Source organism: Lemur catta, chromosome 2, assembly GCF_020740605.2.
Source record: "Lemur catta isolate mLemCat1 chromosome 2, mLemCat1.pri, whole genome shotgun sequence".
Taxonomy (NCBI): domain Eukaryota; kingdom Metazoa; phylum Chordata; class Mammalia; order Primates; family Lemuridae; genus Lemur; species Lemur catta.
This window is the reverse complement of record NC_059129.1, coordinates 119,579,951-119,599,034: the sequence shown is the minus strand read 5'-3', so window position 1 is coordinate 119,599,034 and position 19,084 is coordinate 119,579,951.

Sequence of the window (19,084 nt, the reverse complement as noted above, 5' to 3'; positions counted from 1 at the left end):
GTGGGCTGCAGAGGGCATGAGCTCATGGGGCCCCAAAATAGAGCGGGCAGGAGAAGGATGCGGCCGCTGATGCTGTTCCGGCTTCTCAAAGGCGGGATGGCGGAGTCTTGGGACCCACCTGGGTGTTTCTGGATGGAAATGCAAATGATCCCTGGGGGAAGGCGACTTGGTTTCTCCCACGTCGGAACGAGTAACACTTCCCTCAAAGTCCTGTCGCCCACTCCCTACGCCACTCTGAGAGTCTATCTTAAAATATATAGGTTTACATATACTGTACACACACACATATAAGGCATGTTTAGTTTCCCACGGTTTTATGTGGTTTCTGGAGTTTTGTTGCTGCTGTTGTTTTAATGTACTTAGTTATTAGTTCTTTTAGACTTTCTAAATCTAAAAGTTTCAGAGTGTTGGTGTTGCGCTTTCCTGAGATTGACACTGATACTTGGTTAACTATATAAAAAATGTTAACGCAATCCGAAATACTTTGATAAGCCTTTTTTATATATATATACTAGGACAGGAACAGAAGGCTATAATTCTTGGTGGGTATTGTTTCACCTTTGCTTCTAGAACTTCTACATTTCCTTGCTCCTCAGCAAAACCACAAGAGCTAGTGAAGTGAGTCTTGACTCGTCAAGGGCAAACTAGAGACTTTGAACTGCTTTACAATTCCCAGGACCGACTTCAGGAACGAAGAAAAGTTTTGCCAGAAACAATTAATTTTCAATGCATCTTGATTACATGTATGGACAGAAAAGAAGCTAAACTCTGTAAAATAATTTAAAGAGGTGTATTCTGAGCCGAAGTTGAGGACCAACTCCCAGAGCCACACCCAAGAAGCCTTGAGCAAATGGACTCACTGCCATTGGGTTACAGTTTGGTTTTGCACATTCCAGGGAGACAAGAATTACAGGTAAAGTAAATCAATACATGGAAGATGTATATTGGTTTGCCCCAAAAAGGTAGAACATATCAAATTCGGGGCTATACAGATTATAGGTGGGTTTAAAGACTCCGATTTGTAGTTGGTTGCAGAAATGAAGCTTTGTCTAAAAGCTTGTAATGTTTTAAGTTAAGATAAGAAAGCCTGTTAGTCATCAGACACTAGCCACAGGCCATATACCCGGATTCAAGTGATTTGTCATGTAAATTGAGGACCTGCAGGTTTGTCTTGTGCAGCCTTCGACCTGATAATGGGTTACAAAGGATATCTCCAAGAAGAAAGGGGGGGCATGATGAGACATGTCTGACCTCCCTTCTCCTGGCCAGTAACTCAGTTTTAGGGTATCCCCTTGGCCTAGAGGGGGTCCATTTAGTTGGGGGGGGAGGTGCTTAAGATTGTATTTTAGTTCAGAAATATATACAAATGTTTAGAAAATAAGAATGGATGTTATTCCCCTTAAAATAGTCAACTTGAGATGCTCTCCATTTATACTGACTGATTTATTCATTCATTAAGTAATGAATCCAAACTTTTGGCCCCCACTGTGCATATCATATAAAAAAATGAGTCAAAATGCATCTTTCTTTCAAGTGACACTCAGTCTGGTAAAAGTGGGGGGTAGGACCAACTTGTAAAAAAAAATTAAAACCTAAGTCATATATGCATAATAGAGTCACACATAGGATATTATGAGAACTTAGTACAGTAGAAAGAGCAATGGACATCTGGAAGAAGTAAAAGCCTTCCCTCAAAGCATTATTGAACTTTTGTTTTTAAAGTTACCTTTGAGTCTGCTTATAAGCCACCCAAGAGAAACAGGTTTTCAGTATTTCATAGTCACATATTTTTTACCCCAAACTTGGCTCCAAACTTTCCTCTGACTGTTTCCAAAAATCAGATTCAAGGGCAAAGATTTGCACCACTGAGACTGGTCAAATGAGTGTCAAAACTTCTGAAAACAACTCAGTGGAGACATTCCAAAGTGGCTTTGAACCTGACAAAACAAGCGGAAGAAGTATACTCCCTGCATCTCAAAGCAAGGAACCACTTTAAGACTTCACCATCTGGAAAAGTCAATGTAGTCTTCAGAGTCACAAACATCTCAAACGTCTACGGACTGTCAGGAACCCAAAATGAGTGAGGCAGCCCCTGTAGACATGGCCAAAGGCAAACCATGTGCCTGCCCTGTTAAAGGGTGCAGCACTTACTCGACAGGATTGTGTGCCTCGTGTGGGATAGATGGTCAGAGTTTTCAAGAGAAGCAGGAAATTTAGATGGTTGTGTGACTTCTCCAGATTGCAAAATGTTGCCTACAAAATTCAGAAAAACAATTTCTTTAAACACTTTAAAAGCCAAACAAAATGTAACACATCTGCAGAGTGGACCTGGCATACAGGCCACCAGGATGTGGCCTCTGCCTTAAGTTGAGGCCTCACCTGTGCCAGCTGGGACTTTACGGGTAATTACAAAAACCCAGTTGGAAGTCTAAAATCAGAGTAATAAAAGTGGAGTCAAGTATGCCACTCGTATGGTTTAGCTATGGACATTGCAATGCTTGTAATGAAGTCTTGCTTCAGTCTTCTTTATTCTAAAATGTGCTAGGGACAACTTCACACTCCAAAGTACAATAAGGTCATGAGACTTAAAACTGCAACACAACTTCTCCAGTTAGTACAAAGGTGAATAATGGATGTTTTATCCTTAGTTCTAAATCACTCTGCTTTAGTGATTGAGAACTTTAGTACAGCAGTAAAGATGATAGTTTAAGATTTTAAAAGATTCCTTGAGTTTTACTATAACACATAAATATTTAAACGTTTCTCCCTTGGTGCCTGAAACTTTAGATGTAGATAAGGCCAAAACATAAAACAAAACCAATTGATCTATGTTTAAACTGTGACTTCTCCAAGTTGAGAAACAACTCTTCTTAGCTTGTAAAAAAATGAAGTCTGCTGTAGGGTAATTATTTTAGCAGCTGCTCCAGGGCTTCTCCAGCTCTATTCAATTCGCCAGTAAAACATGAAAGACATCTAGCCAAGTCTAAAAAGAAAAAGAACCACAAGTCTCTTTAATCTTTATGAGGCCTAGAAAAAACATTTTTTCATGGCATTAATTTATTTTGAAGATTTTGTATGACATCCTGATTTTTCTTTGTTTTTATTTGAAAGCACAAAAATATGCCCTCTGGAGCAAGAAGCTTGGATAACTATGTGACCTTGAACAAATTTTAAGATGTCTCTGAGCCTTAGTTTCCTCATTTATGAAATGGCCTTACAAATGATATCATAAAATTGCGCTATCTCTAAATGCCAACAAAATATTTTCTATTTACCAACTTTACCTAAAAATTCAAATCTATCCTTTCCATTTTTGTATCACTCAATCACTATCCCTAAGAGAGAATGACTATTTAATTTTTACATGAATTATGCATGATGTATTTATAATCTCTGGGAAAGTATTAGAGTTACTGTTGAACATGCATCTACAAAGAGGTTCAGGAAGGGGAAAGAATACTTGCTGCTCTGGAACAGAAGAGAGATGTCTGCAGGAATCAGGTAACAAAATGAATGAACTGATCCCAGAAGCATAAGATACAATAGAGAGTAATAGAAACTGGAAACTGGAAAATGCACGCCCTGTCTAAAGGGAGGAGCCGTCCAGTTCTTCACTTCTTGGTTGCCGACATTCTCTGCCACTCCTCCACTATCTCTTACACCTCTATTTCAAACAAAATGTAGGGTTGCCAGGTAATCTGAATTTTAACATCTTTATTAAAGTGTCATTTACATATTATAAAATGTATTCATTTGTAAACATACAATTCGATGATTTTTAGTAATTTATGCAGTTGTGCAACTATTAACACAATCCAGTTTTAGAATAATTGCACCACCTCAAAAAGTTTGCTTCTGCACATTTGCAGTCAAAAACTGCTCTCACTCCAGTCCTGAGCAAAGACTGCTCTGCTTTCTGTCTATAGCTTTGCCTTTTCCAGGAAATTCATATAAATAATATGGTACTAAGTTGCCTTTTGTGTCTAGCTTCTTTCATGTAGCATAATGTTTTGAAGTTCATTCATGCTGATGCATATATCAGTAGTTCCTTTTTATACACAATAGTAACCCATTGTGTAGATATACCACATTTTATTTATCTTTTCACTGGATGCTGGACATTTGGATTGTTTCTAGCTTGAGCTATTATGAATAGTGCTACTATGAACATTCATGTGCATGTCTCTGTGTGAGCCTATATTTTCATTTCTCTTGGGTAGATAACTGGGAATGGAACTGCTAGGTTGTATGAAAATTGTTTATTTAACTCTGTGAGAAATTGGGAAACTGTTTATCAAAGAGACTGTACCGTTGTACACTCCTACAACAAAGTGTAATGAGTCCATACTGTTATGCTTTCCAGCACTTGCTATTCTCAGCATTACCAGTGACTTGCCAACACTTGCTATTCTCAGTCTCTTTGACTGAGCTTGGAGGTATTTCAAAGTGGTTTTTCTTTGCATTTCCCTAATGACTAATTATGTTGAGCATTTTTTCATGTGACTATCTGCCACCTATATGTCCTTTTTGGTGAAATGTCTACTCAAATCTCCTACCCATTTTTATTGGATTTGTTTGTCATCTAATTATTAAGTTATAAGAGATCTTTATATATTCTAGATACAAGTCTTTTATCATATTTATTATTTGCACGTATTTAATGTTAACAATCTTTTAAAGAGCAAAATTTTTTATTTTGACAAAATTCAATTTATCAATATTTTCTCTCATGGAACATGATTTTGGAATCATATCTAGGAAATCTCTGACTCACCCAAAGCTACAAAAGCTTTTCTTATGTTTTCTTCTAGAATTTTGTAATTTTAGCCCTTATATTTGGGTCTAGGATCTATTCTGAGTTAATTTTTGTGTATTGTGAGATAAGAGTCTAAATCTATTCTTTTATACATGGATATACAATTGTTCCAGCACCAGTTGTTGAAGACCACAGACACCTCTGAGTATAATCACATCCTCCATCCAACCATGGTCTAAGCTCTTCACATTTGGCTCTCTGAGTTAAGGTCACCTCATTTAACTATGAGGTCCATAGTGTTACTCCACTGGTTCTCAACTCAGGTACCTTTCACAGCCTCAAAAGATATGTGGAAGCTTCTGGACTGCCCTCTTCCTACAGGAGAGTCAATAGAACTTCAGAGGGCTACCTCAAATTTTGCCTAGCCACACTGTGCAGCTATTTTTTCTTGGAAGTAGCACCCCCCATGTTGATGAAGGGAACATTCGGCCAGTAGTCTCCTGCAGGAGGCCCAATCAAGAAGCAGCATTAAAACATCTCTGTTTCAGGCTTTCTATTCACCTCACCTAACACTTACCCCACACCCAGGATTTCAGCTCAGAACAGGGAAAGCCATGATAACAGAGTGTAACTGAGGGCTTCCCCGAACTCTTCTCACTCTTCCTTTCCATACTCCACGGAATCAAAAGAGTCAACTTTTTCTTACTCCAGGATGGCACAACATCTCCTGACTTCTATATTCCTATGGTTTACAGTAAACTTAAATATTGAAGGCTTTCAGGCCTCATTCTTAATATATTTGCAGGAACTTAAGATATTTAGAAATCATCTTCTGGCCGGGCATGGTGGCTCACACCTGTAATCCTAGCACTCTGGGAGGCTGAGGCAGGATGATCACTTGAGGTCAGGAGTTTGAGACCAACATGAGCAAGAGCAAGACCCCTGTCTCGGCTAAAAATAGAAAGAAATTAGCTGGACAACTAAAAATATATAGAAAAAGTTAGCCAGGCATGGTGGTGCATACCTGTAGTCCCAGCTACTCAGGAGGCTGAGGCAGAAGGATTGCTTCAGCCCAGGAGTTTGAGGTTGCTGTGAGCTAGGCTGACGCCATGGCACTCTAGCCCGGGCAACAGAGCAAGACTCTATCTCAAAAAAAATAAGAAAGAGAAATCATCTTCTCTCTTAACACCTGGCTTTGAAGATTATTGCTTTACTAGGTAATTAAAAATTCTGTTTTTGTAGCTAAAAGCTAACAATAACATTTTCTTTGTATTTTGGGCATGATAAAACCAAGCCTCCCTACTTTATCTCCTTCCCCCTGCTCTGAGGCAGGCAGATAATTCTGGTTGGTCAGGTACCAGATTACTAAAAGTCATTATTCTTTTCAAAAATTATTACCCACTTTTGTCCCTGCAATGATATAATTACATACAATATGTATTTATAAAAGATTCTAACATTTTTAAATTCACCAATATGGGACATCTATTTTTTTCTACTGATGGGATCATCAAAGCTGGGTAGGTATGACCATGGGAAGCAGAGGGCCCAGTCGTGGGTGAGCACATGGCCTTTCTTCTCACTCGTCCGAGAGAACATTTGATACAAAGATGCCGTAGTTGTAGAATACTCTTGAAACCTCGGGAGTTAGGGAAGAACATTCTAGCTACGGGCCCCAAGGAATGTGTTCTTCCTCATAGTGCTGGTGACATCATCCAGGGCATCACACCTTGAGCCCTGGCCCAGTGTAGGACAGATTTGTTATTTCTCATAAAATGGAGTATGGGGGAGAAAAGCTCTCTACATGTCTGTACCTAACCCACCGAAAACAAAAATACTGGCAAAATAGAATTTAAAAAAAAGATAGCTCTCCCACATTTTATTCCAAAATAAACTTCTAGCAGACAAAAATGTAAACACATACATGAAAAAAGTGTATTAAGAAAATATGAGTGATTATCGAAAATTACCTTGTAGCTCCTAATCCATTCAAACTAATATTTGTTGACAAAAGGAATGAATATAAGACATAAAGTACTATCTTTCTTAATATCTAAAGAACTTCATAATCATTTAAAGTTAATGACATTTTTTAAAAACTTAAACTTTTACTGGATGTGGTGGTACATTCCTATAATCCCAGCTTTTCGGGAAGCTCAGGCAAGATGATCACATGAACCCAGGAGTTCAAGACCCGCCTGAGTGACATAGTGAGAGCTCATCTCAAAAAAAAGAAAAAACAAAACAAAAAAGGAAAAATGTTTAAACTTTAAAAAAAATGAAACAACCCAATAAATTTTCTAAATTGCCTCTTAGCAGAAATAGAAAAGCACATAGCCAAAAAAAATAAAGAAATTCCCTCATGAATAATGAAAGAATTGACAATCAAAGAAACAGTCCCAGAAATGACAGAGATGGTGGAACTGCAGATAAGGTTTTAAACTAGATATTATAAATATTCTCCAAGTATTAAGGAAGTTAGAGGAAAATATCAGCATAATGAAGAGAGAAATAGAAGATGCAAGATAGACCCAAATGTACTTTCTAGAGATAAAAAATACAATATCTGAAAAGAAAAACACAGTGGGTAGGTTTAATACCATATTAGAAATAGCAGATGAAAATAGCAGTAAAATTGAAGACACAGCAATAGAAATAAAATTCAAAACAAGCACACAGAGAAAATTACTAAAAAGCAATTAGCAAAACATTAGGTAGCTAAGGGACATGTAATTAGCATACACATATTCAAATTTCAGGAAAAGGTGGAGAAAGAAAAATATTTGAAGAAATAGTGGAACCAAATTTCCCAATTTTGAAGAAAACTATAAACCCACAGATTCCAGAATTTTAACAAATGCCAAGCAGGATACCAGAAAACATCAAGGCACTTCATAATCAAATTACTGAAAATTAGTATTTAAAAAAAATCTTAAAAATAGCCAGAGAAAAAAGATACATTGTATTCAAAGGGGAAAAAAACATAATACTACAGACTTCTTGTCAGAATGCATATGAGCCAGAAGACAACAGAGAGATATCTTTAAAGTACAGAGAGAGAGAAAACATTTGTTACTCTAAAATTCTTTACCCAGTGAAAATGTCTTTGAAAAATAAAAGCAAAACAAAGGCATATCCAGACAAACAAATCTGAGAGAATAAACCCCTAGCAGAATTGCACCACAAAAAATATTAAAAGAGGTTCTTTGTGCAGAAAAAAATTGATATCAGGCCGAAATTTAGATCTACAAAAAAGAATAATGAGTATGGAAATTGTGAATGTTTGCATAAATATATTTTTCTCATTTTTTTCTCTTTAAAATGTAATTCAATTGAGAAAAACTAATGACAATTTATCACAGGGTTTATAGCATATGTAGGAGTTAGAAACATGACAGTAGCACACAGGATGAGAGGGTGAAATGGAAATGTACTGTTGTGAGGCTCATACCCTATATGTGAAGTGGTATAAAATTATTGGAAGATAGGCTTTGACATGTTAAAAGATGTATGGTGTAAATCTCAGATCAACCACTATGAAAATAAAACAAAGCACTAATATGACAACAATGGAGATAAAATGGAATCATAATTAATTATCCAAATTAATCCAAATGAAGGAGAAAAACAGTAGAAAAGAAACAAACAAAAAAAAAACCCCAAAAACAAAAACCACCAGATGAGGCAAATAAGACAAAATAGCAACATCATAAATTTAGTCCAATTATATTGATAATCACCTTTAAAACAAATGGATTAAAATCACCCTAATTACAAGGAGAGATTTTCTGATTGTATAAACATGTAAGACCCAACTATACGCTGTTAACAAGATACTACTTTAAATGTAAAGACAGGTAGGATAAAACAAAAGAAGGAAAAAGTTATACCATGAAAACACTAATCAAAGGGGATCTAATGTGGCTGTAATAACATCAGACAAAATAATTTTTAAAACAAAACAATTTGCTAAAGGTAAAGGACATTTTGTTATAATAAAGGGATCAGTTCATCAAGAAAATGTAGTTCTAGATGAGAATGCACCTAATAACAGAGTACTTGAAGCAAAACTTCATAGAATTGAAAGGAGAAATAAACAAATCTATAATAATACTTGGAGATTTCAATATTTCTTTTTCAGTAACTGATAGAACAAATAGATGGAAAATCAGCAAGGATATAGAAGAATTAAATGCCAATATCAACCAAACTGACATACTTGGCATGTATTGAAAACTACACCACCCAATAACAACATGCACATGGCACATAAAAAAACATAGATGCTAAAATAAGGCTTAATAAATTTAAGAGTATTGAAATCATACAAAGTGTGCTCTCAGAATATAACAGATTTAAGCTAAGAATGAAAACAAATCCTACATATTTAGAAATTAAATAGCATACTTCTAAATAACCCTTGGGTCAAAGAAAGTATCTCAAGAAAAAATGGAAAATATTTTTAACCTAATAAAAATGAAAACACACATATCAAAATTTGTACTATGCAGCTTAGCCAATTTTACAGGAAAAGTTATAGCATTAACACATTAGTAAAGAAAGAAGTCTCAAATGAACCATATAGAAACAGATGAACAAATTAAATTCAGATAAACAGAGGGAAGAAAATAATAAAGAGCAGAAACTAACAAAATTAAAAACAGAAAAAAGTGTAGAAATCAATAATAGCAAAAGATGTTTCTTTGAAAACTTAAAATTGATAAAGCTCTAATCACATTTAGGAAAAAAAAAGAAAGAAAGAAGCCTCAGATTCCCAATATTGTGAATGAAATCAGTGACACAAACACTACAGATCCTACAAATAGTGCAAAGATAAGGAAATATTACAAACAATTTTATGTGAAATTCTAGAAAGGTGAAACTATAGTTATAGAAAGCAGGTAAGTGTTGGCCAGATCATCGTGGGAGGAGGGGATTGACTATAAATGGGCACAAGGGAACTTTTTGGAGTGGTGGAAATGCTCTTCATCTGGTGAATCTTAGCAATCCTTGGTGTTCCTTAGTTTGCAGCTGCATAACCCCAACCTCCATGTTCACATGGCGTTTTCCCTCTGTGTCTTCACATTGCCTTCACTTGTGTGTGTCCAAATTTTCATCTTTTCTAAGGACATCAGTCTTTAGAGCCCATCCTACTACGGCATGCCTTAATTAACTTTAATCATTTCTGCAAAAACCCAATTTCCAAATAAAGTCACATTCCAATGTGCCTAAGGTTGGGACTTCAACATATCTTTTTAGGGGACACAATTCAAACCACAACTACTACATAGGTCATGAAGTTAAGACATGATGGATGTGATTGGGAAAAAAGAAAAGGACTCATGATAATGTCAGATAACAACAGTGGAAATGAAGGTAGTTGAAAGAATAATTTGAATAGTATATGTAAAATTTTAAAAAAAACATTGTATATAAAATATGCCTCACTAAAGGTGACTTTTAAAAATAAAAATGAAATAATGCAAATAGGAACTTCTGGGGGAAAAATGATGGATCAACATATACATTTACTTTCACTTTCTTGCAAAACCACATTAAAACAGCAGAACGACTTTTTTAAAGGCACAAATTCACAAAGACAGAGAATCAGAGAGGTAATTACTATAATATTAGATGGACAAACAAATGAACACTTCGTAATTGTTGTGGTAGATCCAAGAAAACTTAACCCTAAAACAGAAGTGAAGAAAGTCAAGATGCAACCAGATTTATAGGCAGAATGAGCTGCACAAGGTACTTCTGTTAGAGGCAAAAAAAAGGAAAATTGATTGAGTCTGTTTAAGAAGCAGTTAGAAAGGCAGATTCTCTTTCTGACTTCATACTGCTGGTAACTGACTCTTGCCTTTGTCAGCAGAAGACTGGAAGTTTATTGAATTGTGGAGAAAATAAGGCAGAGCCTTTGAACTCTAGGACTCCAAAACAGAGGTGAGAGATTACCATATTAATATATTTGATTAATTACCATATAATTACCATAACAATATGGAAGAAAGATAGCAAGTGTTCACACTGAATGCTAATATACTTGCCCTTTGAACACACATTTCTTGATTACTTACTGTATATTAGAAACACTAGGGATAAAGAAAAAAAATTAAAATGGCCCATCCTCACAGGAAACTTCTAGCCCAGTGGGAAGACAGATACATATATTAAGAGTTAATTGCAATACAGTGTGTTAAGAGTTATCAAAGGGAATACAATGTGGTGGGAGCCCATAGGAAAGGTACCAAGCCCAAATTGAGAATCATTGTCTTTTTGAGCGTCATTGTTTTCACCTCCTGTCGTCCACTTTGGAAAACCTATTCCCCTGGCAGCCACTAGAAGGGGCAGCCCACAGACTATGGGACACGGCCCTGCCCCTGTGGTCATGATTGGGACAGAGACGGAGGCCTCAGAAATCCAGCAACTCAGCTGTGACTGAGGTTTTCTTGGCTTGGCTTGAGGTTTTCTGTCACTTGAGAATTTTGCACCAGACACATAGCAGGAAGGTCATGATGTAGACAAGGGGCCGAGAGAGATTATGCTGGGCTGTGTGCAAGGTGAGTCAGCGGAGGAATCTGGTATTCGTATAAACAGAAAGGGAAGCATGCCGCAGGCACTTGGAGAGAAGCAGAGCCAGGAGCCAATATGAAGTGACCTGATGTTCAGTGCCCGAGCCCGGGACCTGTGTGGCTGAACTCTGCCTTGCTTACTGTCTTAGGGGTTTACCTGCTACTTTATTCTTAAAAGAAAAGTCCCTTCTTTTTGCCACGAACCAATTGTAGTCGGTTTCTTTCCCTGCCTACGAAAAGTCTTGACTAGAATAAGGGTCATGGAAGACTTCCGGAAGAAAATGACGCCTGAGCAAATCTCGAAGGACCAGCAAGAGTGAGCCAAAGCACGAGAGGCCGGACAGTATTCCGGGCGGAAGGAGCCGCACCCACAGAGCCGCAGGCAGGAGACGGTGTCGCTGCCCCGGAACCTGCGAAGCGCGAGGCTGGGCGCACGGAAGCTCATTACAGCTGGACGGAGCGAGACCCGGGATGGGCCGCTGGCGTCCAGGCACTGAATGAATGCGGTGATTCAGTGAACTCTTGGCCCATCCATATCCTGAAAAATTCCCTTCTACAGCTGGAAGAAAATATAAGTAAGATTACCGATAAGTTTGAAAAGCCAATGAAAAGACACGTTGTGATATTCTGGTTCCAAGAGAAAGATTTACCAGAGTATTGCTATGTGTAAATATTCTATTTACAAAATTATTCCGGTGGATGAAAGAAAGCTCTCAAAATATCATCATTGTTCATGAACTGTACGTGAATTCATTTTAAGAAATTAAATGTAAGATGAATGGAATGGTAATTATTCACAAGTCACAAACTTTCTGTGGGGATCTATAATCAAACAATTTTTAGTCCTTGTGATGGAGAAAATTAAAATTAACAAAGGATCAAAATTAAAATTAACTTTATCATAACAGAAAATCATGAAGTATCCAGAAATCTCCCATATTATTTGGATTATATACTTTTCCTAAAAAAAGTGTCTTAAAACTATAAAAATCGTATTAAAATATTCAAATTGAAATAAAAGTTGAAGAATGAAAAAATGTATGAATAATTAACTTTGTTTCCTCTTGGCAATATATTAATATTTTATACATGATTACTAGAGAAAATTTATGAAAATTATTTCATATATTTTTCAAATCTAAATTCTCCTGCCATATGCTTTATTAATACACATTCCCACATACATACAACATATGTTGTCTTTCTTTCTTTGTGTATATATCTTTCATACTACCATAGGAAACAATTCAATTATTAGAAACAATGTATTTGAAGGAATACATAACTTTCAGTTTCTGCAGTCATAATCAGGTCTTCAACAAACTAAAATACTCAGCAAATTGATCTGGAGTGGGAACTGACAATAATGTTAGCTATCACTTTATTGAGTGCCACCATGTGCTGGAGGCTTAGCCATTTATTCATTTTTCACTTATTTGTTCATTGATTTTTAAATTCAGTTATTCACCAAATATTTATTGAGCTCTATTATGAGCCAAGCATTATTCTAGGATCAGAATACAAGAGTAAGAGAACATTAGCCTCCTCATGGAATTTAGTCTAGTGAAGACAGATAAATATTAATCAAATTAAGTGCAGAGAAATATAATTTTAAAAATTGTAATAAACACTGTGGTGAAAAAGTATAAGGGTCTAGGGGAATATATAAGTGAAGTGTCTACACTGGTCTGTGGCTGGGCTAGGATGTGGTCAAAGAAGGATTCCCTGAGGAAGTGATGCTTGAACCAAGATTTGAGGTATAAGTAGGGCTTCCAACTAGAGGAAGTGGAAATAAGACCACAGACCCTGATGATTTTGAAACATGGTTTTTGTTGGTTGTGTAAGATCTGTATATAGGAAGAAATGAGACAAATTGACCATGAGTCACAAACTGAGACTATTCACACATCGGTTCTTAAACCACCAATTTTATGGATTTCGCTTTTATAGATGAGAACAATTCAAGATACCCTCCAACATTGCCAGATATAGTTTTAGAAATCAGAGGGAAGGGAGACATTTGAACTCATAAGGAAACAAACTCCAAAGGGCTGATAATGATAATGTACATTTGAAATATGATTTGGGTACATGCATTTTGAAAATAGAAAGAGAAACAATAAAGGGAGTCACAGTAAATAAGAAATGTTATACATTTGAAAGGATATTGGAAAAGAAAGCAAGTCACAGAATGATATACAGGAAGGAAATCCATAAAGATATTTTTTTGTAAGTAGCAAGTGTTCTATCATAGGTTATAATGGGGAATTGAATGTGCTTTCTCTTCACAATCCTAAAAAGTTGGACTTTTAAAGACATTTTATAGGAATGTTTAGCAAACTGACAAATGCAACATAAAGATTCATTTTGGTAATTTTTATACTTTCTTCAGAATGGAGACATTTGAATCTTAGAGATCACAAATTGAAAAATGCAGCAAAATTTTATTTTGGTAAATTATTATGTGTCTTTTAAAACAGGTGGATGTGGACTCTGTAGGTCACAATGACAGGACATTTTCAGTCTGTCCCCAAGGAAGCAGTTGGCTCCCCAAGTTAGAGCCGAGGCTGCCACAAGAGATGAATGGGCAGCTCAGCTCTCTAGCAGTTGCTGTATTATAAACACAGAGAAGTAAAGATAAGCAGAGACAAAAAGGACTTTAAGGATTTAAGTGAATCCTTAAAGTATGCTCTTCAGCAGTAAGCCATGACTGGGGCCGGCTGGGAAACAGCTGCTGGTGACAGACCATTCTAGCCCGCAGCTGAGAGACATGGAGTTGCTTTTTTTTTTTTTTTTTTGAGACACAGTCTCGCTCTGTTGCCAGGCTAGAGTGCTGTGGCATCAGCCTAGCTCACAGCAACCTCAAACTCCTGGGCTGAAGCAATCCTTCTTCCTCAACCTCCCGAGTGGCTGGGACTACAGGTATGCGCCACCATGCCTGGCTAATTTTTTCTATATATATTTTTAGTTGTCCAGCTAATTTCTTTCTATTTTTAGTAGAGATGGGGGTCTCGCTCTTGCTGAGGCTGGTCTCAAACTCCTGACCTCGAGCGATCTTCCGGCCTCAGCCTCCCAGAGTGCTAGGATTACAGGTGTGAGCCACAGCACCCAGCCAGAGTTGCTTTTTTGAAGCAAAGGCTTTAAGCCAATGATGACTTTCATAGGCACTGATACAAACAACTCAGAGAGCCTTGTTGTGAGATGACTCCATTATATCGAGAAAATAAATGATGATAAATAATAAAATCATAACAGCTACCACTTATTGAGCATTTACAATAGGCTGACACTGAGCTGTGTGACTGCAGATTGTCTCTGCTTGGGACTTCTTCACTTGTGTTTACAAAACAGCAACAGCTAGAGAGCTGTGCCTCTGTCATCCCTCTGTATGAGGCAGTGACCATCATCTCTGCTCAGGAGCAGCCTATAATGTTTTCAATAGTTTCACAATATTCCATTGCACTGATGAACCACATTTCAAACCAACCTCCTTTAGATGGAGCCAGACATTAGGTTGCTTCTAATCTTGCTAGGACAATGCTACAAAGAACACCATTGCACGTGCTGTATTTTCCACATGTGTGACCACATTTGTAGGGTCCATAATTACAAATGAAAATGCTAGGTCATCACTTTTTTAGTTTCTGAAGATCCTTGCAAATAGTCCTCTATTTAGGGTAAGCAGATTTACTCTTCCACAAGTGATGCATTTGAGTTCCTATCCCACCCCTAACTTCTCAATATACAATAATAATAATAACAGCGATCACATGTTGATGTTTGCTACATTCTAGGTGATATTCTAAATGACTTACGTGAATTTAGTCACTTAATCTTCATAAAACTCTAAGAGATAAGTACTATTATTTCATTACCATTTTGTAGATGAGGAAGCTGAGGGAAAATAGAGATTAACAAATTTGCCAATGGTGACACAACTAGTCACTCAGGCAAGTTTTGGATTCAGGGTTCATGCTTTTAAATTCCTCAGATCGAGTTTTATTTTTGCAATCTGATGGCTGAAAAAGGGTGTACTCATTGCAGTGTTTATTTATATTTCTCAGATAATACGACTGACATTCTTTTTGTAAGAATTTGCTTTGTTTTCTCTCTGTGAATTGGCTATTCCTTTTTGTTTGTTTGTTTGTTTTCTACTGAGTTGCTGTTCTTTTTATTATTGACTCATCATACAGTCAATATCTTTTGACTTTGCTTATGATTTTTCTTATAAGTGTTTTCTTGTATGCAATATATTAGTATTTTTATGTAGCCATATGTATTGGTTGTATATGGTTTCAGGATTTTATATTACACTTAAAAATCTTCCAAGTTGCTTTTCTTTTTTAATTATCCAATCTTATCCTAGCAACTTTTTTGTTTAAGCTTTAACATTTCACTTTTTGACCCATTGGGAATTTATTTTGGTATAAGATACAGGTTTTACCTTTCAAATGACTACCTATTTTTTTCTAAAACCATTTATTGAATACTCTACCTTTTCCCCGCCTATTCCAGTTATTGCTGTATACCAAATCACCACAAAATTAGTGGCACGATTGAAAAACCATTATGTAGTCATGTGCTGCATAACATTTCAGTTGGTGGTGGACCACATAAACAACAGTGGTCCCAGAAGATTATAACACCATATTTTTACTGTACCTTTTCTATATTTAGATATGTTTAGACACACAAATGTCTACCATTATGTTATAATTGCTTGCAGTATTCAGTACAGTAACATGCTGTACAGGCTTGTAGCCTAGGAGCATACCATGTAGCCTTGGTGTGTAGCAGGCTGTTACAGCTCTGTTTGTGCAAGTACATGCTATAATGTATGTGTGCACAATGACAAAATCACCTAACGACATGTTTCTCAGAATGTATTCTGGTTGTAAGTGATGCATGACTGCATTAGGCTAACGGGTTCTGTGGGTCAGGAATTTAGAAATGTCATATCAAAAAAGGCTGCCTTTACTCCACAATGTCTAGGGCCTCAGCTGGGAAGATTTGAGGGCTGAGGTGATAGAATGATGGAGATTGGAATCATATGAAGATTAAAGACTTTCTCACTCATTAGTTGCTACTGGCTATTAGCTGGGACCTCATTGGGGGCTATCAGCCAAAATGCCTATTTGTGGTCCCTCCACGTGTCTGCTTGGGCTTCGTCAGAACATGGTGGATGGGTTCACTTCCCACAAGAGCCAAGTGGTAGTTATTAATATTACATTTTATGACCTAGCTTCTAAGTCATGTAGCATCACTTCCACATTAATTACAAAACCCATACAGATTCAAGAAGAGAAAACACAAATCAGACCCATAGAAATGAGAAGTGTCAAAATCACATTGCAAGGGAGAATTTCAGACATCTTTGAAAAATATCATGTATTTCTTTTATAATAACCAAATTTTTAGATCTATTTAAGACTATTATCTACTGAGTGACATATTCACATAACTATACCATGTTCTTTAATTACTAAAGCTTTATATTTAATGTATGTTATAGTTGGTCTTTCTTTATTATAATTCTTTTCCAGAAGTTTTCCTGACAAGCTTTGTTTTTTCATTTTTCTGTGCAAACTTAGAATGGACTGATGTAATTAAAATATGAGGTCAGTATTTTCATTTGCCGGCATCCATTCTCTGAGTTTTAAGGCCAGTTTCCTAGGGCTACCATAGCAAAGTGCCACAGACTGGGTAGCTTAAACTGACAGAAGTCTGTTCTCTCACAGTTTGGGATGTTGGAAGTCCAAAATCAAGCCGTACGTGTCCATCTGTTTATGTGAAATCCCAGAGTAGTCATAAGATGTATTTAAAAATAGTTGTTTTCTGAAATCCAGCATATTTAGAGATCTGCTTCTTAAGTATATTTACTAACACAACTTCCTCTTTGGTGGCAGATATTTTATTAGGAGATTTGTGTTTGAGGAGTGGGTGAAAAGAAGGGGAGCGGGTGGCAGGAAGGAAGGGAAGTACATGGGTGGGTTGTGCCCAGCATCCATGAATGCTAACTGGACTGCACCCAAAAAGAATTATTTCATGGGCTTCTGCAGCTGTTTGTAAATACAAGTAAAGAAATGTCATGATGTGGTAAGAAAAGTCCTTGGAATCAGAACACCTTTCTTGAAGTCCTAGTTTCTCTATTTAATAGTGGGATGACATGAGCCAAGTCATTTGACTTCTTTCTGCTTTTGGTTTCCATATTTTAAAAAATGAGCATAATAATACTACCTGCCCTGCCAACCTCAAAAAGGGCTCTTTGAAATATTAATTAACATTCTGGACATGAAAGAACTTGTAAGTTTTAAGGAACCATTTGGGTTGGTGATGATGTTCCTGTTGCAATTACTATTGAATAGTTGCAAATTAAAGGCAAACTATTCCTAAAGGGTAGACTGGCCACTTTGAGGTGCTGGTTTGTTTCCTCTAAAATTTCTAGGATTTTATTTTGTAATGTTTCAAACTAAATAAATACTGGCAAATGAAACTTGTAAGCATTTCATATTTTATGTTAATATTCATTTCTAATTTCATACCCTGATATTGGAAAAAAAAGGTTCCTTAAAAAAAATTTACAGGTTATAACCACAGAGAAGACAAACTGGTTGTTCTTGGGTGTTTCAAAGCACGTTCTACCCTGAGGTGATAGTTGTTGTAAATTTGTATACATGCCTGGGGATCCACAGTAAATTTCTAAATATACAGAACTCTGCGCAATAAAATGATCCTTTATTTTAAAGTAAAATTTGGGATTAAAAATAAAAGTCATTGTGTTTTTTTGGTAAGATCTGTACTGAGATAAACAGACATGCCCTCTCTCCCCACTCTCTCCGCCATAATTATCTTCATTCCTAAAGAAATCACATAAGGTTTGTTTGCTGCTTAGCATTACTTCTTTCTGTCCCCATCCTTGTCTCTTCTCACTTCCTTTGAGTCTGTTGTTCCAAGGTGACCTGCACAGCTTTCAAAAAATAAGCAACATTCAGATATCCTTTCCTAAGATTCTGGATATTCCTTGACTTTCCTTCCCTGCTGTCAATATCTCCTGTATCTCCTGTTTCTTTCTTTCCAAAGATGTAATATTATTATATAATATACACAATATAATTAGACATAATAATACAAAGATTTATTATTATTATGAATAACTAAAGATGTTGCTGATTTTAAAATTACTCTTTGACTAATAATGGAAAGAAGTCCTTGAAAAATATCCTGCCAAAGAAACAGCACTTTGAAATGATTCTCTTGCATAGATAAGCTTGCAATGAAAAAATAAGCTCATAAGAAAATAATCCCTTGGCTTGCATAGCATCCTCTGTTTCTAAATTTTCCACCATTATTAGAACCAATCAATGCACAAGTTTTAGATTCAGGAATCATCTGCTTTATGCAATAAATAGGAGGCAAACTAGAAGGAAAGAAAAAAATATGTTTATCAAATTGCATTATTCCAGTTCGTTGTTCCCCTTAATCTAATCACTGATATAACTTTCATATACATTCCCTTGGGGGGCATGCCACACACTCCTAATAGAACCAGAATACCAGGAGTGATAATAAAGGTAATAAAGATAAACCAACCCAAGGCAGAGTAGGGAACTGGACAAGTCCAGTGTTCCTCACCCCCCACTGCCAGTCCAGGGTGGCCAGGGATCCCGCTGAGATCACCCACATTCCAGATCAGTGATCCTCTGTGGGGCATGTTAGACTTTCAGGGAGGCATGTGTGATTTGAAAATAAAACA